This window comes from Geotrypetes seraphini, chromosome 13, assembly GCF_902459505.1.
Source record: "Geotrypetes seraphini chromosome 13, aGeoSer1.1, whole genome shotgun sequence".
NCBI lineage: Eukaryota > Metazoa > Chordata > Amphibia > Gymnophiona > Dermophiidae > Geotrypetes > Geotrypetes seraphini.
Genome location: NC_047096.1, coordinates 69733241 through 69751609, shown reverse-complemented (window position 1 = coordinate 69751609; position 18369 = coordinate 69733241). Strand labels below are relative to the sequence as shown.

Genomic DNA, 18369 nt, shown 5'->3' with positions numbered 1-18369 from the left:
GTTACTACAGCAGATTTGCAACCTATCCTTGAAAACAGGGGTAATCCCGGAAGACTGGAGGATAGCGAATGTTACATGTATCTTCAAGAAAGGATCCAGAGGCGACCCAGGGAATTATAGACCAGTCAGCTTAACCTCAGTTCCGGGGAAGATGGCCGAATCATTAATCAAGGACAGTATCAATGAGCATATAGAAAAAAATAAGCTGATGAGAACAAGCCGGCACGGTTTCTGTAATGGAAGATCATGCCAAATTACATTACATTACATTAGTGATTTCTATTCTTGAACCTACTGCACTTCTTTGAGGGGATAAGTGAACAATTGGACAAAGGTGACCCCATAGACATAGTATACCTGGACTTCCAGAAAGCCTTCGACAAGATAGAAACATAGAAACATAGAAATAGACGGCAGATAAGGGCCACGGCCCATCCAGTCTGCCCACCTCAATGACCCTCCCCTACCTTTCTCTGTGAAGAGAACCCACATGTCGATCCCATTTTGTCTTAAAATCGGGCACGCTGCTGGCCTCAATCACCTGAAGTGGAAGGCTATTCCAGCGATCCACCACTCTCTCGGTGAAAAAGTACTTTCTGGTGTCACCATGCAGCTTACCTCCCCTGAGTTTCCATGGATGCCCTCTTGTAGCCGTGGGACCTTTGAAAAAGAAGATATCTTCTTCCACCTCGATACGGCCCGTGAGATATTTGAACGTCTCGATCATGTCTCCCCTCTCTCTGCGTTCTTCGAGAGAGTATAGCCGCAACCTATCCAGCCGTTCCTCGTACGGGAGGTCCTTGAGTCCTGAGACCATCCGGGTGGCCATTCGCTGGACCGACTCCAGTCTCAGCACATCTTTGCGGTAATGAGGCCTCCAGAATTGCACACAGTATTCCAGATGGGGTCTCACCATGGATCTATACAATGGCATAATGACTTCAGGCTTATGATTGACGAAACCCCTACGTATACACCCTATGATTTGTCTAGCCTTAGATGAAGCCTGTTCCACTTGATTGGCAGTCTTCATATCTTCACTGATGATCACCCCTAAGTCCCGTTCTGCTACAGTCCTTGCTAGGATCTCGCCATTAAGGGTGTAAGTTTTGCATGGATTTTGGCTGCCAAGGTGCATGACTTTGCATTTTTTGGCATTGAAACCTAGTTGCCAGATCCTAGACCAGCGCTCCAATAGGAGTAGGTCGTGCTTCATATTGTCGGACATTGAGTTTTTGACCGTTGCACTCCTTTCTACTACATTGCATAGTTTGGCGTCATCTGCGAATAACGTTATTTTACCTCGAAGCCCTTCTGCCAAGTCTCTTATAAAGATATTGAACAGGATCGGGCCCAAGACCGAGCCCTGCGGCACTCCACTGATCACCTCCGTCATTTCAGAGGGGGTGCCATTTACCACCACCCGCTGACGCCTGCCTCCAAGCCAGTTCTCAACCCATTTTGTCAAAGTGTCACCCAATCCTATAGAACTCATTTTGCTCAACAGCCTGCGATGTGGTACGCTATCGAAAGCTTTGCTGAAGTCTAAGTACACAATGTCCAGGGGCTCCCCAACATCCAGCTTCCTCGTCACCCAGTCAAAGAAGCTGATCAGGTTGGATTGGCAGGATCTCCCCATAGTAAATCCATGTTGACGGGGATCCCGTAGATTCTCCTCGTCCAGGATCGTATCCAATTGACGTTTGATTAGAGTTTCCATCAGCTTGCTCACTATTGATGTGAGACTCACCGGTCTATAGTTTGCAGCCTCCATTCTGCAACCTTTTTTGTGGAGTGGGATGACGTTAGCCGTTTTCCAGTCCAACGGGACTATACCCGTACTAAGGGAGAGATTGAAAAGCGCGGACAGTGGTTCCGCCAAGACATCACTTAACTCCCTGAGCACCCTGGGGTGTAAGTTGTCTGGCCCCATCGCTTTGTTAACCTTGAGTTTAGACAGCTCACAGTAGACACTGCCTGGCGTAAACTCGAAGCTACTAAATGGGTCTACTGGACTATCCCTTGTCTGTAGCAGAGGGCCAGATCCCGGCTCCTCGCGGGTGAAGACCGAACAGAAGTATTCGTTTAAAAGTACAGCCTTTTCCGAGTCCGCTTCTATATAGTTCCCGTCTGGTTTCCTGAGGCGTACTATCTCGCTTGTGTTTCTGTTTCTGTCGCTAATATACCTGTAAAAGGATTTATCGCCCTTCTTGATGTTCTTCGCTAACGTCTCCTCGTTTCGGAATTTGGCCTCTCTAACTGCTGTTTTGACGGCTCTTGCCTTGGCCAGGTAGTCTTCTCTCGAGTCCTGATTCCCTGATTGTTTGTAATAAATGAACGCCCTTTTCTTCTCTTTTATGAGGCCCGAGATCTCCGCAGAGAACCACTGTGGCCTATTGTTCCTTCGCCGTTTACTTACTGATTTTATATATCGGTTGGTTGCCTCCTGTATGGTATCTTTCAGAGCTGACCACATTTCTTCTACGTTATCTGTTACCGCTTGGTTTTGTAGCGCTTGATGGATGAATTCCCCCATGCCCTCGAAGTTGGCGTCCTTGAAGCTTAGGACCTTGGTCAATGTGTTAGATTTGGCGAACCCCTTTTTGAGATTGAACCATTCCTCACGAGCGCCTACTAAGGAAACTGTGGAACCACGGGGTGGAAGGGGACATTCACAGATGGATCAGAAACTGGCTGGCGGACAGGAAACGGAGGGTAGGAGTAAAGGGACACTATTCTGACTGGAAAGGGGTCACGAGTGGCATCCTGCAAGGGTCAGTGCTGGGACCACTGCTGTTCAATATATTTATTAATAATCCTGGAAACAGGGACAAGGTGTGAAGTTATAAAATTTGTGGACGACACAAAACTCTCTGGTAAGGTTAGATCTGTTGAGGAATGTAAAGAACTTCAAAGGGACCTGAACAAACTGAGTGAGTGGGCAAATAAATGGCAGATGAGCTTCAATGTAGAGAAATGTAAAGTCATGCACATAGGGAAAGGGGATGTACAACTACACGATGGGGGGATGATATTGGGGGAAGGCAACCTAGAAAAGGACTTGGTGGATAAAACAATGAAACCAGCGGCACAATGCACAGCGGCCTCAAAAAAGGCGAACAGAATGTTGGGCATTATCAAAAAAGGTATCACTACCAGAACCAAGGAGGTTATCCTCCTGCTGTATAGGGCGATGGTGCGACCGCATCTGGAGTACTGCGTTCAATACTGATCGCCGTATCTTAAGAAGGATATGGCGATACTCGAGAGGGTCCAGAGAAGAGCAACAAAAATGATAAAGGGCATGGAAAACCTTTCATATGCTGAGAGGCTGAAGAAGCTGGGGCTCTTTTTCCTGGAAAAGCAGAGACTTAGAGGGGATATGATAGAAACTTACAAGATCATGAAGGGTAGAGAGAAGGTAGAGAGGGACAGATTCTTCAGACTGGCGGGGGCAACAAAAACTAGAGGGCACTCAAAAAAATTGAAGGGAGACAGATTCAGAACAAATGCTAGGAAGTTCTTCTTCACTCAGAGGGTGATGGACACCTGGAATGTGCTTCCAGAAGAGGTGGTAGAGCAGAGTACGATTTTGGGTTTCAAAATGGGATTGGACGAGTTCCTGAAGGAAAAGAGGATTGAAGGGTACAATTAGAGGGTTACTATACAGTACAAAATGCTTTAGAGTAATAGATCACTTACAGGTCATTGACTTGAGGGGCCGCCGCGGGAGCAGACTGCTGGGCATGATGGAACTATGGTCTGACTCGGCAGAGGCGATGCTTATGTTCTTATGTACCTGCCTGCTAGCCACTAGGCCTGCCTGCCCTGTCCCGGCCTACCACTAGACCACCAGAGGGGGGACAGGGTATAAAGCCTGGCATGGAGGGGGGACAGAGTGCAGAGCTTGACAAGGAGTGTGGGGTTGGGTGCAGAGACTGGCAGGGAGAATATGGTTCAGAATGTTTTTTTTTCTTGTTTTCCTCCTCTAAATCTAGGGTGCGTCTTATGGTCAGGTTTGTCTTATGGAGTGAAAAATACAGTATTTTTCTTCCAGTTCACCACTTACAAGCTATGCCACTACCATGGACTGCAAAGCAATGGAGCCATGGCTTATCCAAGCCCAGCTATTAAACTAAAACCCTAAAAACAATCTTGTTGCCAATAATGTCCAATCTAATATCCAAACCGTAATTGGCTAACACTCTTATTCCCTTTGGTGAGAATGTTTGGGCTTAATTTTGAAGAAAAATTAATATAATGGACATCAGTATGGGCCAATCTCATGATATGAAAGGGGACTATAGGCCTGGGCAGTAACTCATAGAAGACCAGCACCAGACAATAAGTCTAAATAAGAACTGCCCCATACATCATTTAGTCCAATTTTGTGAAATCAATTGATCAAAACACTATAAAAGTCTTAAACAAACATTCAAACCAAATTGAGAAAAGGAAAAATAAAGATTTAATAAACTCCCAAAATCAACAATAATAATAAAATCACATAAAAAGTTCATTCAAAGATTGTTCGATGAAATGGGCTTGACTGAGTTCAATTAGACTTCATAATACCACTTGATAATTTATTTTCAAAGTTTATTAGAAACATTAGAAAAATTCATTCAAAAGTTTATCAATAAAATGAAGATTCATTGAAATAATTCATTAAAAAGTTTGTCAGTAAAGAGTACTTAGCTGAATCCCTTTAGAAGTTCATACTGCCACTCATTAGTTCATATCACCACTCAACAGAGCAGAGAAACACATAAGGAACAATGTCCTGGCAAGGCAACAGGGAATCCTCAAGCCTGTCTGCACAATCCTCCGAAGCTTGGTGCAATCAATCCTTTGCTGTGGGAAAAGTAAAAAATAATGACGTCTCAGGAGTTTAAAACGCCCTAAAGCCCTGCAGGAACAGCGCACATTATCAACATGATGATGTCAGAATACATATCACCGAATCAAAAAAGTAAATTAAAAACATGAAAAGGAAGAATGAGGGTAAAACATTAAATTATTATTACCCAGTACTGATCACCATAGCAGAAAAATTGTTGACTTATTGGTTTGTTTGATTTAAAAAAAAGAAAAGAAAATTATCCAGTAAAACATCTGTCTACATCTTCATTGAGCCCCATAGGAAGATATACTTTCAAATAGAAAATCCAAAAGTTTTCCCTCCTAAAGAGGTAAGTACTTCTGTTACCATTGAAACCTGGGGGAACTTGTTCTAAGATGCACCGTTTCAGTTGGGAAAAATCATGATGATGTGCCATATTGTGGGAAATCATTGGTGCTGTAAGTTTGCCCGTTCTCAAGCAACTGCGATGTTCTATTAGACTGGTCCTAATGCTGCGTGTAGTACATCCCAGTCCACAAGGGCAAGAAATCACACATACCATGAAACTGGACTCACAAGTAGTTTGAGACCCAAGATAGTACACTTTCTTGGTGGTAGGATATACCCATTGGCTCCCAGAATGGGACATGTCACATAACGAACATTTGCTACAGGGAGAATAGTGACCATTGCCACACTGATGGTAAAGTTTCTGTTGAAAATCCAAGGAAACCAAATGCTCAGATAAATTTTTAATGAAATTGTGATAACTCTTGACTCTTAGCTAATAATATATTTTGCAATCTATGGTGTGGGCATATAATTATGTTGTTCTGGCCACATAGTAATCTGATTCAGATTAATGCATCCCTTCAGAATCTGGCCACCCCCAGGTCTGCTCATCTACTATAATAAAACGCTAAGCGCCCATGCGTGATCCATGATCCATAGGTCCCTGGCCGCCAGAAAAATTTAAAAATGATAGCCTCCCTGCTCTCCACCTCGCGCAGTCCTCCATCCCGGAAATACGGCCCTACCGGCTGAAGTTTCTTTTTTAACTTAAAGGCTCCTCTCAGAGCCGCTCCTGCGTCGGAGAAGGCTTCCCACACAGGCGGCGATCGTGAGAGGAGCCGCCGGAAAGTTAAACAAGCAGAGGGGACCACGGAAAGGAAAAGGAAGGGGGGGCGGCAAGGAACTAAGGGAGCCATGGCGCTATCCTGTCGGCTCCCAGACACAACATACTTCTCCCGTGGCCCAGAAGACCTACCCGACAACCCCGGACACTGAGCTTAACCAGCTCCCCGCGGCCCTGCAGAGGCCCCGTGACAGAGTGTGTCGGCAACCTACTAGAGGATGTATGCCATTTGCTTTCCAGGTGGAAAGATACAGGCAAGGCAGACACCCTGCAGAAAAAAAACCAAACAAGCTGAATTCTCTGTGTATCCTGAGAACACAAGCTGAAAAGATAATGAGGTAAACTATAAGTAGCACAGGGGCCTGGTTTCCAACAGGTGGAAGCAATGGAGCCCAAATCCCACCAACGCCAGATGAAAATAGGGAAGGTAAAAGGGGAAATGGGAGCCTGAATATGGGTAGGTAAAAGGAAGGGAGAAGGGCTACTTCTGGACAGGGGGAGCAGGGAAAGGGTATTACTGGATAGGGGGGAGGTAAAAGCAAGGAAAAAGGGCTACTGCTGGACAGGTGGAGCAGGGAAGGGGTGCTGCTGGACAGGGGGGAGAGACAGAAAAAGAGAGAGAAAGAAAAGAAAAGCCTAAGTCTACACATCTATTCTAGCACCTGTTAATGTAACGGGCTAAAAAACTAGTAATTTAATAATTTTTAATTGTACTTTATAGATCAAAAGTATTTTCTGTGATTATGATTGATTACCAGGCCTTAAAAGATGGTTGATCTTATTCTGAAAGAGCCCCGCTGGAGTTCTATATACTACTACCCTCTGTCGCCTTCCATTCAACCAGTTCTTAACCCAGTCAGCCACTTTATGATCCATACTGAGGGCATTCAAAGCAACATAGTGAATGTTGGCAGATGACCTGCACAGTATATCCAGTCTACCCAAAAAGGTGCCTAGAGTTGAATCTGGCACTTCACATAGGTTTACAGTGTTCTGCTGTGTTTATTCCATGCATTCTTGAATTCTGTCACTATTTTTGTCTTCACAGGCATTTCAGACATCTACCAACCTTTCTGAGAAAAAGTACTGCTTAGCGTCAGCTCCATCGTTCTGCACAAATGGGTGTTGTTCCTCCCTGCCATCAAGTGGAGGTAGAGAAAACTGAATTCTACTAATGTCATCACCAGTATAAGCTGTAGTGCTCACTGGAACAATATAGTATTTTTCTCTACCTTCAGCAGTTGATAGGTCATGCTGTTATATGCTCCTGTCTCTGGCCTATCTCCTGGCCATAGCTGCACAGTGAGGTTGAGTCTAATAGCTACGCCTTGGTCACAGTCTCAGAATTGTACCTCATAGATTGTGCAGTTTGGCTTCACAGCCTCTAGTCGCATTTCTTTTTTCTTTTTTTTTTTAACTCATTTTTTTTTTTTTTTTTAATTGTATTTTTTCTTATCCCTCCTTTTCCTACTGTTCCATGTGTTTGTTACCCCAGTTCGTTTTTTAATTTTTAAGTAATTATTTTTATTTACGATGTATTTGTGATTTAAGAAATCCAATTTTATTTCTTTGTAAAACGCTTTGTATCTTGAAAAGCGTTTAATCAAATAATTTAATAAACTTGAAACTTGAACTTGAAACTTAGTGCCCTTGGGTGAGGATTTGTTTGGTCTCACAGGACCCTGCCCAAGGGGTGTGGGCCCCACCATTTCCCCCCACCCCTTTGCCTATACACTTTGTTTGGAGAGGAAGGGTAGTTTCCCCGAGGCTCCCTTCCAGCCCCCAGGCTCCAGAAAAAAAATGGTTTTGAATTGTCCTGATTAGACTTATTCACTATTTAAGGGCACAGACAGGGAAATAACTTTTATGAACACATAAGGGATTTCCCTGCTTTAGCTCCCACAGAGAGCTCGAGAATGGCAGGCACACCGGTAACCCGGACAGAGGCAGTCCCAGACAAGGAGACAAGCCTGTACAGCATGTGTACAAGTTAAGTGGTTGGGAGTGCCGGCCAGCAGGTGTTGCAGTTCTTGCAAGAGCCAACAACTGACTACTGCTGCTGGCTCTGTCTGTCCCCAGTTCTATGAGTTGTTTCTAACTTCAGAAATTGCTTGAGAGGATTGTCATTTGCACAATAGATTCTTTGAACTGCAGAAAGGAATTTACTAGACCTCATTGCTCGATGTTTGAAATCTTGACAATTAAATTTGAGAAGTCCCTATTAAGGAAACATCATATGCCCCTGAAGTAGTTGCAAGTCAGATTGCGGCTGTGTCAGGCAGGTGACTTTTGTACCAGTAAATGAACTAAACGTTATTAAAGACTTTTTACCATATTGATTTTTGTTTTGAATTTTTTTTTTTCAAACTGTCTTCTGACAGTGGGCTGGGTTTTTTGGTGGGTTTTTTTTAACCTATCTTTGACAGAAAAGTTTCAGAAGCTGGTAAATCAGGATCCTATACTAGTCTGACCAGTAAGACAGCTTGGGGCACATTCTTTTCTGGCTACAAACCTTCAAGCTATACAGTCACATCCAAACTATCCAAAGATAATTACAGACCTTCTTGCTGAGATTTTTTTTATTTTAAAGGTAACAGTGTTAAGAGTAGCTAGATTAAGCTTACTTGTATAATAATTTTCTGTAATTTTAGTTTCTCTCTTTATTGGCTGAAGATGAAAGATTGAAGATTCGAGTGCAAATTGTTACACATCATTTGTAAACTGTCTAGATGCCAGGAACTGAAAACAGTAAAGAGCTATAATTGCAGAGGCCTGCATACTACAGTTCTAAAACATAACAGAAACCACTGATTACAGGCACTGTATTCTAAAGCTTCTGATCATCATATTCGGTGACTAGAAAACTGCTGCAAGCATAAAAACAAGTCTAAGCAGTCTTGAACAACAAGTTGCAGGCTATCATTTGGTCAATAAAGCTAGATGTATGAGGCCAGACCACATGGGCAATTGGAAAGTACAGCATATTTTGGGAAAGGAGACTGAAAATATAATTTTTGAACTTTTGTTATTCAGAAAATAGTTTTCTAATTTTGCCTTATCAGTTCAGATATGCAGGTAATATTCTTCCTACAGCAGATAGACAAGAACTTCTAACCAGTTGAGCTGGATAGCCCGTAGTCACTGCTTCCAGCAGATGTCGGAGACTGGCAGATGGCTACAAGAAGCGTCTCACTGCAGTTATTTCAGCAAAGGGGGTAACACTAGCTATTAGGGTGTAGGGTGTCCTAATTTATTCCTCAGTTAAAATGTACATTTTTGTAGATATCTTTTGTTTCATGAGTAAATCAAGGAAAATGTTTGTTTACCTGCAATGTTTGTTTAACTGTTTACATCACTTTCTTTTCCAGAGATGGAAAAAAAAAAATTGACATAAATATGTGAACATTTCTTAAGAAAGAACTGAATATTTCATGAGGTGTCCTAATTTTTTCACATGACTGTATAAGTGATGTAGGGTTCTACGGTAGGAGTCACTGCCCAAGAAAAGAATCAAGGTGTCATTGTTGAGGATACATTGAAACCTTGAGCTTAATGTGTGGCAGCAGCTAAGAAAGCAAAGAGATTGTTAGGAATTATCAGAAAAGGAATGGAAAACAAAGATAAAAATGTTAAATGCCCTTGTATAGCTCTATGGGTATGGCCGCACCTTGAATAATACCTGCAATTCTGGTTGCTGTATTTCAAAGAAGATATAGTAGAATTAGAAAAGGTACAGAGAAGAGTAACGGAAATGATAAAAGGGATGGGATGACTTCCCTATGAGGAAAGGCTAAAGCAGTTAGAGCTCTTCAGCTTGGAGAAGAGACAGCTCAGAGGTGATATGATAAGAGGTCTATAAAATAGTGAGTGGAGTGGAAAGGTTAGATGTGAATTACTTGTTTACTCTTTCCAAAAAATATTAGGACTAGGGGGCATGCAATGAAGCTATAAGTAGTAGATTTAAAACAAACTGCCAGAAAATGTGGTAAAGTCAGCTTAGCAGGGTTTAAAAAAGGTTAGATAATTTCCTAAAAGAGAAGTCCATAGGCCATTATTGAGATGGCTTAGGGAAAACTACTGTTTATTCCTAGGATATGCAGCATAAAATCTGTTTAACTATTTAGGATCTTGCTAGGTACCTGGGACCTAGGTTGACCACTGTTGGAAACAGGATACTAGGCTTGATGGACCATCATCTGTCCCAGTAAGACAATTCTTATGTTCACTCACTGGGTTCATACCAGGATCTTCAGTGGCATTATAGCAGGGAAAATCAGAACAGTCCAGTTTAGTACTATCAGGGTAGTACTGCTGTGGTCCAAGGGGGAAGCTAAGGTTCAGCCAGGAGTTATCCAGTTAGTAGAGAGAGTCCACTATTTGGATAACTATCCAGATAAAGTTAGGATACACATTGGCTGTCCTAACTTTATCCAAAATATACGAATAATGCTAAAAGTGTCCAAGTAACTCAAACGGGAATATCCCCACTAAGACGTAATAAAAACACAACATGGAAGGCTATGTACGTTAACGCACACAGCTTGGGAAACAAGATACTGGATCTGGAAACAGAAATAAGGAATGCCGACCTGGATGTGGCGGCAATATCTGACACCTGGCTCACAGACTCCCACGGGTGGGACATGGTCATACCAGGTTACAACCTGCTTCGCCGGGACAGGGAGGGCAGATTGGGAGGAGGTGTAGCATTATATACAAAGGATGACATTAAGGTCACAAGAATCACAGATGTCCAATACACTGGGGAATCCCTTTGGGTTAATTTGGCCAGAGGGAAGGACAAATGCCTGTATTTTGGCGTTATTTACAGACCCCCAAGACAATAGGATGACCTGGATATGAAATTGATTGGAGATATAGAGAATATCACCTTGCGTGGGGACACAGTATTGTTAGGTGACTTCAACATGCCTGATGTGGATTGGGGCACACTTACCGCTGCTTCCAGCAGCAGCAGGAGGCTATTAAACTCTTTGAAGGGAGCACGTCTCATGAAGGGAGCACGTCTCAGGCAACTGGTGTTGGACCCAACAAGGGATCAGGCAATACTGGACCTGTTGCTTACCAATGGTGAAAGTGTCACAGAGGTCTCGATGGGAGACACATTGGCCTCCAGCGACCACAACATGATATGGTTCAATCTTGGGAAATGCTTCACTAAATCTGCCACACTGACCAAGGTCCTCAAATTCAAGGACACAAACTTCCAAGAGATGGGTGACTTTGTTCACCAGATGCTACAAAGCCAAGCAGAAACCGATAGTGTGGAAGAAATGTGGTCGACTTTGAAAGCCACCATACAGGAAGCGACAAACCGTTATGTTAAGCTAGTAAGTAAACGCCGTAGAAACAATAAACCACAGTGGTTCACTGCAGAGATCTCAGACCTCATCAAAGAAAAGAAAAAAGCATTCATCTCTTACAAACAATCAAGGGAACAGGACTCCAGAGCAGAATACCTGACCAAGTCAAAAGCCGTCAAAACAGCAGTCAGGGAGGCTAAATTCAACATGGAGGAATCTCTAGCAAAGAAAATCCAGAAGGGAGATAGATAAATCATTCTTCAGGTATATCAGTGACAGAAGTAAAAACTCAGGGGGAATAGTATGTCTTAGGAAACCAGACGGAGACTATGTGGAAAAGGACTCAGAAAAAGCCCAACTGTTAAATGAATACTTCTGCTCTGTCTTCACCCGAGAAGCACCGGGGCATGGCCCTCAGCTACAGACAAGGGCTGACTCAGTTGACCCATTTAGCGATTTCAAATTTACGCCCAACAGTGTCTACGGTGAGCTGTCAAAGCTCAAGGTTTACAAGGCAATGGGACCGGACAACCTGCACCCCAGGGTGCTCAGGGAGTTGAGTGATGTCTTGGCGGAGCCGCTGTCAGCGCTCTTCAACCTCTCCCTTAGTTCAGGTAGCGTCCTGTTGGACTGGAAGAAGGCTAACGTCATTCCACTCCACAAGAAAGGCTCCAAGACAGAAGCGGCAAACTACAGACCAGTGAGTCTCACATCAATAGTGAGCAAACTAATGGAAACTCTTATCAAACACCAATTAGATACGATCCTGAATGAAGAGAACCTACGGGATCCCCGTCAACATGGATTTACTAAGGGGAGATCCTGCCAATCCAACCTGATCAGCTTCTTTGACTGGGTGACGGGGAAGCTAGATGTTGGAGAGTCCCTGGACATCGTATACCTGGACTTTAGCAAAGCATTCGAAAGCATACCTCATCGCAGGTTGCTAAGCAAGATGAGTTTCATAGGATTGGGTGACATATTGACAAAGTGGGTTGGGAACTGGCTTAGAGGTAGGGTTCAAAGGGTAATAGTGAACGGCACCCTCTCTGAAATGACGCAGGTGATCAGCGGAGTGCCCCAGGGCTCTGTCTTGGGCCCGATACTATTCAATATCTTTATAAGGGACTTGGCAGAAGGGCTCCGAGAGACACCAAGCTAAGCAATGTGGATAAAAGCACAATGGATAAAAATTCAATGCCCGACAATATGATGCACGATCTACTCTTACTAGAGAACTGGTCTAAGACATGACAGCTCAGCTTCAATGCCAAAAAATGCAAAGTTATGCACCTGGGTACCCAAAATCCATGCAGGACTTATACCCTTAATGGCGAGATCCTAACAAGAACGGTAGCAGAACGAGACTTAGGGGTGATCGTCAGTGAGGACATGAAGGCTGCCAATCAAGTGGAGCAAGCTTCTTCCAAGGCAAGACAAATCAAAGGTTGCATACGCAGGGGTTTCGTCAGCCGTAAGCCTGAAGTCATTATGCCTTTGTATAGATCTATGGTGAGACTCCACCTGGAATACTGTGTGCAATTCTGGAGGCTGCATTACCGTAAGGATGTGCTGAGGCTGGAATCGGTCCAGAGAATGGCCACCTGGATGGTCTCGGGACTGAAGGATCTCCCGTACGAAGAACGGTTAGATAAATTACAGCTATACTCGCTCGAGGAGCACAGAGAGAGGGAAGACATGATCGAGACGTTCAAGTATCTCACGGGCCGCATCGATGCAGAGGAGGATATCTTCTTTTTCAAGGGTCCCACGGCAACAAGAGGACATCCGTGGAAAATCAGAGGCGGGAAACTGCGCAGTGACACCAGGAAATTCTTTTTCACTGAAAGGATGGTTGATCGCTGGAATGGTCTTCCACTTCAGGTGATTGAGGCCAGCAGCGTGCCTGATTTTAAGGCCAAATGGGATCGACACATGGGATCTATTCACAGGATAAAGACAGGGGAGGGTCATTAGGGTGGGTAGACTGGATGGGCCGTGGCCCTTATCTGCCGTCAATTTCTATATTTCTATGTTTCAGTGTTGAGGCTTAAAAGCACCCAGACCTCAACATAAGGATGTGAGCAGGTGAGCATGCAAGCAGGGATGGAGAATGCCCTTATGTTTAGGGGTTCCCCAACCCTGTAGTAGCAGCAAAACAAAAAAGAGGCACAAAGGCTAGAAATGCAAACTATTTTATTAAGTAAACAAAAATGACACAGTTTGTGCTGGAGAGGCATATGATTTATGAGGCTGTAGGGGACTGTTACTTGGAACAGCTCGTCAAAGAACCAACGAGAGGGGCAGCTATTCTGGATTTAATCCTTAATGGGCTGAGAGGACCTGCCCAAGAAGTGGAAGTAGCGGGACCTTTAGGGAACAGTGACCACAAAACGATCCAATTCAAAGTGGAACTAAGTATGCCAAAGGGGATGAGAACCACTGTAACAACGTTCAACTTCAAGAAAGGGAACTATGATGCCATGAGACACATGGTAAAGAGAAAACTCAAGAACAGCACCAGAAAGGCACTGACGGTGGACCAAGCCTGGACCCTTTTTAAGGACACGGTGAACGAGGCGCAAAGCCGATATATACCCAGATTTAGAAAAGGGGGCAGAAAGAATCAAGCAAAGGACCCAGCATGGTTAACAAGAGAAGTTAAGAAGGTGGTAGGAGATAAGAAAAAATCCTTCAGGACATGGAAAAAGGATAAAACTGAGGAAAATTGGAAAAAGCACAGGAAGCACCAAAAAGAATGCCACAGCGTAGTCAGAACAGCAAAGAGAGAATATGAAGAGAAACTTGCAAAGGAGGCATGGAACTTTAAACCTTTCTTTCGATATGTGAAAGGGAAACAGCCGGCGAGGGAGGAAGTGGGACCTCTGGATGAGGGGGATAGGAAAGGAGTGGTAAAGGAGAAAAAGGAAGTGGCGGACAGATTAAACACGTTCTTCTCGTCGGTCTTCACAAAAGAGGACACATCCAATGTTCCGGAACCGGAAAAATTCTTCAAGGGGGACCAAGAGGAAAAATTATCATGCATGGAGGTAAGCCTCGAAGACGTACTCAAACAGATAGATAGGCTAAAAACTGACAAATCGCCAGGCCCGGACGGAATTCACCCAAGAATACTAAGAGAACTACTTCTGCAGTCTTTGCACCTGACAGCTTGGTACCTCTCAACATAACTCTTCAGTTTTCTCAACCTTTCAGAGACATTTTAGAAGCTTCTAGAAAGCCTGCCACTAGACAATGCTACAACCAAAAATGGACTAGATTTTCTACGTGGTGCATCTCTCACGATAAGGAGCCTCAAGATTCCTCCTTATCTTCTGTTCTAGATTATCTTTTGCACTTATCCACCTCTGGCCTCAAGTCTACATCGATCCGAGTCCATCTCAGTGCAATTGCTGCTTTCCATCAGCCTATCGAAGGGAAACCCCTCTCTGCTCATCCGGTTGTTTCCAGATTCAAGAAAGGACTTTTCAAAGATTAGTTATAATAATTCTAAGGTTCCTTGGGAGGAGGAGGATTAAAAACATAAGGCAATGGGAAATTGTGTATCATCTGCAAGGTGATACGGTACATTTTGTTTCATGTCTAAATTTTTTTGCAGAGCTCTGCTAGTTTGTGTTTTACTATTTTACTTTGGAAAGTATCTTGAGGAACTAAGAATAGAAAATCAAAAATTTAGACAAAGAATATGGTAGAAAAATTAATTAAATTCAATCTAAATTAGCTTGGAAATTTGCAATTAAAACTTATAAATTACATGTTTCAGCAGCTCAAAAAAATTCATTATGCATAATCTGACTACGCCTATTTTAGGAGCTACTTTACAGCAATCTCAACCATCAGTGCAGGACCTTGATGATTTCTTTCTTTAAAAAATAGTTAGAAAGTATCCAGGGCGACTGCTATTTACCTGGATATAGGTTAAGGAGAAGTTCAACAGGATGAAAATTCCTCTCTTATTCAGAAGAGAAGACTTTCCGTCTTGTGGCTGCTCAATTTCCACATCACCTATCACACTGGAAATTCCAGAATATCTCAATAAAATATCAAGAATCTGCACCTTCTCTAATAAAATCTCAGCCCAAGAACTAGCAGATTTCTTCTTCAACAAAGTCAAGTTGGTCCAATCAGAAGTTGCTAAGACAGCCACAACAAACACTTCCCAGCACAACTATACGGAATACACTGAACCCATTAAAGCAGACCAGATCTGGTCTTCATTCACTAACCTTTCCATCCCTGATACCAATAAACTATTATCAAAACTAGCCTTACGAAGCAACCCCCTAGACAACTGTCCTTCATACCTTCTTTCTGCAGCTCCGCATCATATCATTAACTTGCTCACCAACCTGCTAAATAGTTCCCTGAACCAAGGGCATCTACCCAAAGAAAAGGGTAAAATAGCCTTAACCCCTATACTGAAAATAGCCCTAGCAGACCTCTCCATAGCATCTAACTGTCCCATGTCAGCAAGCAGCTAGTCTCGTACATAGAGCAACACTCCTGCCTCCATACATCCCAATACAGCTTCCGAAAAAAGCACAGCACTGAGCTCCTCATCATCACTCTAATCACTAAAATCAAACAGTTGCTAAGCTCAGGTCATCAGGCAATACTGCTCCAATTTGATATCTCCACAGCCTTCGACTTAGTGAACCACCAATTACTCCTAAACAAACCCTCGGAAATTGGAATAACAGGGACTGTACTGAAATGGTTTGCCGACTTCCTACAAAATACTTGGTCAAAAGGCAAGAATCAGACCTGTCATTGATATAGCGCAAAAGTACAACATTAAAATCCACTCCTATGCTGATGACATCCAGCTGCTCCTCCCACTAGGCAAAAAACGATCGTCCCAAATTGCTAACCTCCAACACTGCCTCTCTGACATGAAAACCTGGATGGCAAACAACAAACTACAACTGAACGCCTCTAAGACCAAACTCTTATGGATCAGGAACAAAAACACCAAATACACACGCCCAACACTATCATGGGATTCCACTCTACTAACGGCAACAGATCAAGTACGCAGCCTAGGAGTAACCTTAGACGGACACCTATCCCTATCTACCCACATATCCCAAGTATTCTCTACCTCCTTCTACTACCTCTGCCAACAGAGAAGGATCAAACCCTACATCTCCACACCTGACCTAGCCCAACTCCTCTACGCATATGTCCTCTCCAGAATGGATTACTGCAACTCCCTATTTAATGGAATAACCAAAAAAGATCTCAAGCACCTCCAATGGGTCCAAAATGCAGCTATCTGCCTCCTACACAGCCTCAACTACCATGATCCCATCTCCCCAGCACTCTGCGCTGAACACTGGCTCCCAATTAGCCAACGCTGTGCATTCAAGGCCCTAGCAATAGCACACAAAAGAATTTATGCCACCACCCCCTCCTACATAAAATCCAAGCTACCCATCTACATCCCCACCCGCACCCTCTGCTCAGAAACGGAGATACGCCTATGGATTCCCCCCGGAAGGTCCCTCCTCTCAGAAACCACCCGCAAACGCTCCTACAGCCACTTCATTCCCCAACTCTGGAACCAACTCCCCCCTCAACTCAGACTACAGAACTCACTAATGATATTCCGGAAAATGGTAAAGACCCTCCTCTTCAACTAAAGGTCACCCTCAGTCTACACCCAACCACTTAAACCCCACCTCTACCCTTCTTTCTCCATTCTAATCTGCCAAAAATTTCTGTATAATCCACTCTCAGCCTATACTCAAATAACTTGTATCTAAACTAAACTACTTATATTTAAGCTACTGTTTCTAATTTGCTGTATAGTCCCTATATTTACACTGCTGTACAGTCTCGTATGTCCAAGTATTTAAATCTATTGTATAATCTTGTATGTCCAATTCACTCCATTGTGAATGTTTACTTGTAAACCGTTCTGAGCTACTGGGAGGACGGGATAAAAATCTAAATAAATAAAGCGTACTCCAACCCTTGGAAGGCATTCTGTGACATCCCACAAGGCTCCCCATTATCCCCAATCCTATTCGATTTATTCATGAGCTTGCTGGGACACATCAAAATGGAAGACGAAACTACTATCTTATGCCGACGACATCCTCCTCCTCATCCCCATAACCAATAACCATCCTAATATTGCCAAAAAAATCTCAAACAATATAGATTAAATTCAAACCTGGGCAACAAGCTGAAACTGAACGCCACTAAAACCAAATCCATTGGTTTCTGCACTGCACAACAATGCCATTTCTAACCTCACTCTTCCATCAGGCATCACTCTCATAATGGAAAAATCCACCAAGGTACTAGGCTGCATCTTAAACGACACTCTCACAATGGAACCAGAAATATCTAACCTTCAGAAAAAGAAAATCTACACACTATGCGTCAACTGCGACTCACAAGATCATAGTTCCACCCACACCAATTTGCTCTGATCGTTCAGATGATGGTCCTACCTCAACTGGACTGTTGCAGCTCTGCCTACCTTGACATCAATACTTCTGTTATCCGCAAACTACAACTCATTCAAAACACAGCCCTAGACTAATCTACAAATTAAAGAAATTTGATTCAATCACAACCTTCATCAGGCAACTACACTGGCTCCCAATATCAAACCAAATAATTTTCAAATTGTCATGTATCCTACACCAGATTCTATACGGAAACTCAGCAGCCCCTCTCATCCAACTGTTCTCTACTGCTTGGTCGACATCAAAAAGAATCCTTAACAGAATCCAACTAAACCTGTCATTCACAAAATACCTCCACTACAAGCGAATTTTCCAATCTATGCTAACTTATCTGGGTGTAAAAACCTGCAGTGACTTACCAGAAGCCATCAGGAAAGAGACAAACTACACCACATTCAGAAAAAACCTGAAGACTCGCCTCTTTGACAATTAACTGTCTTAATTTCTGTATAGCACCCCCTGCTTCTAGGTCCCTCCTCTTTCTTCTCCATGCCCTCTTCCCCTACTACTTTCCCCTTCCTCTTTGATCTGTCGCCTTGAGCCTGTATAGATATGTGCGACTCACAA

The 18369-nt window shown here is 43.4% G+C and overlaps 1 protein-coding gene across 5 annotated transcripts in view; it reads left to right on the top strand.

The window, feature by feature from the left end:
* Positions 1–18369, top strand: part of TANC2 (tetratricopeptide repeat, ankyrin repeat and coiled-coil containing 2) — a 460847-nt gene that overhangs the window by 78181 nt on the left and 364297 nt on the right. For 4 of the 5 annotated variants that reach the window (XM_033917630.1, XM_033917629.1, XM_033917626.1 and 1 more), the window contains exon 3: positions 7027–7129. The exons of the other annotated variant lie outside the window; for it this stretch is intronic. The gene's annotated coding sequence lies outside the window, so the exon portion shown is untranslated. The remainder of the gene's footprint in view (positions 1–7026; positions 7130–18369) is intronic. 5 annotated transcript variants of the gene reach the window in all.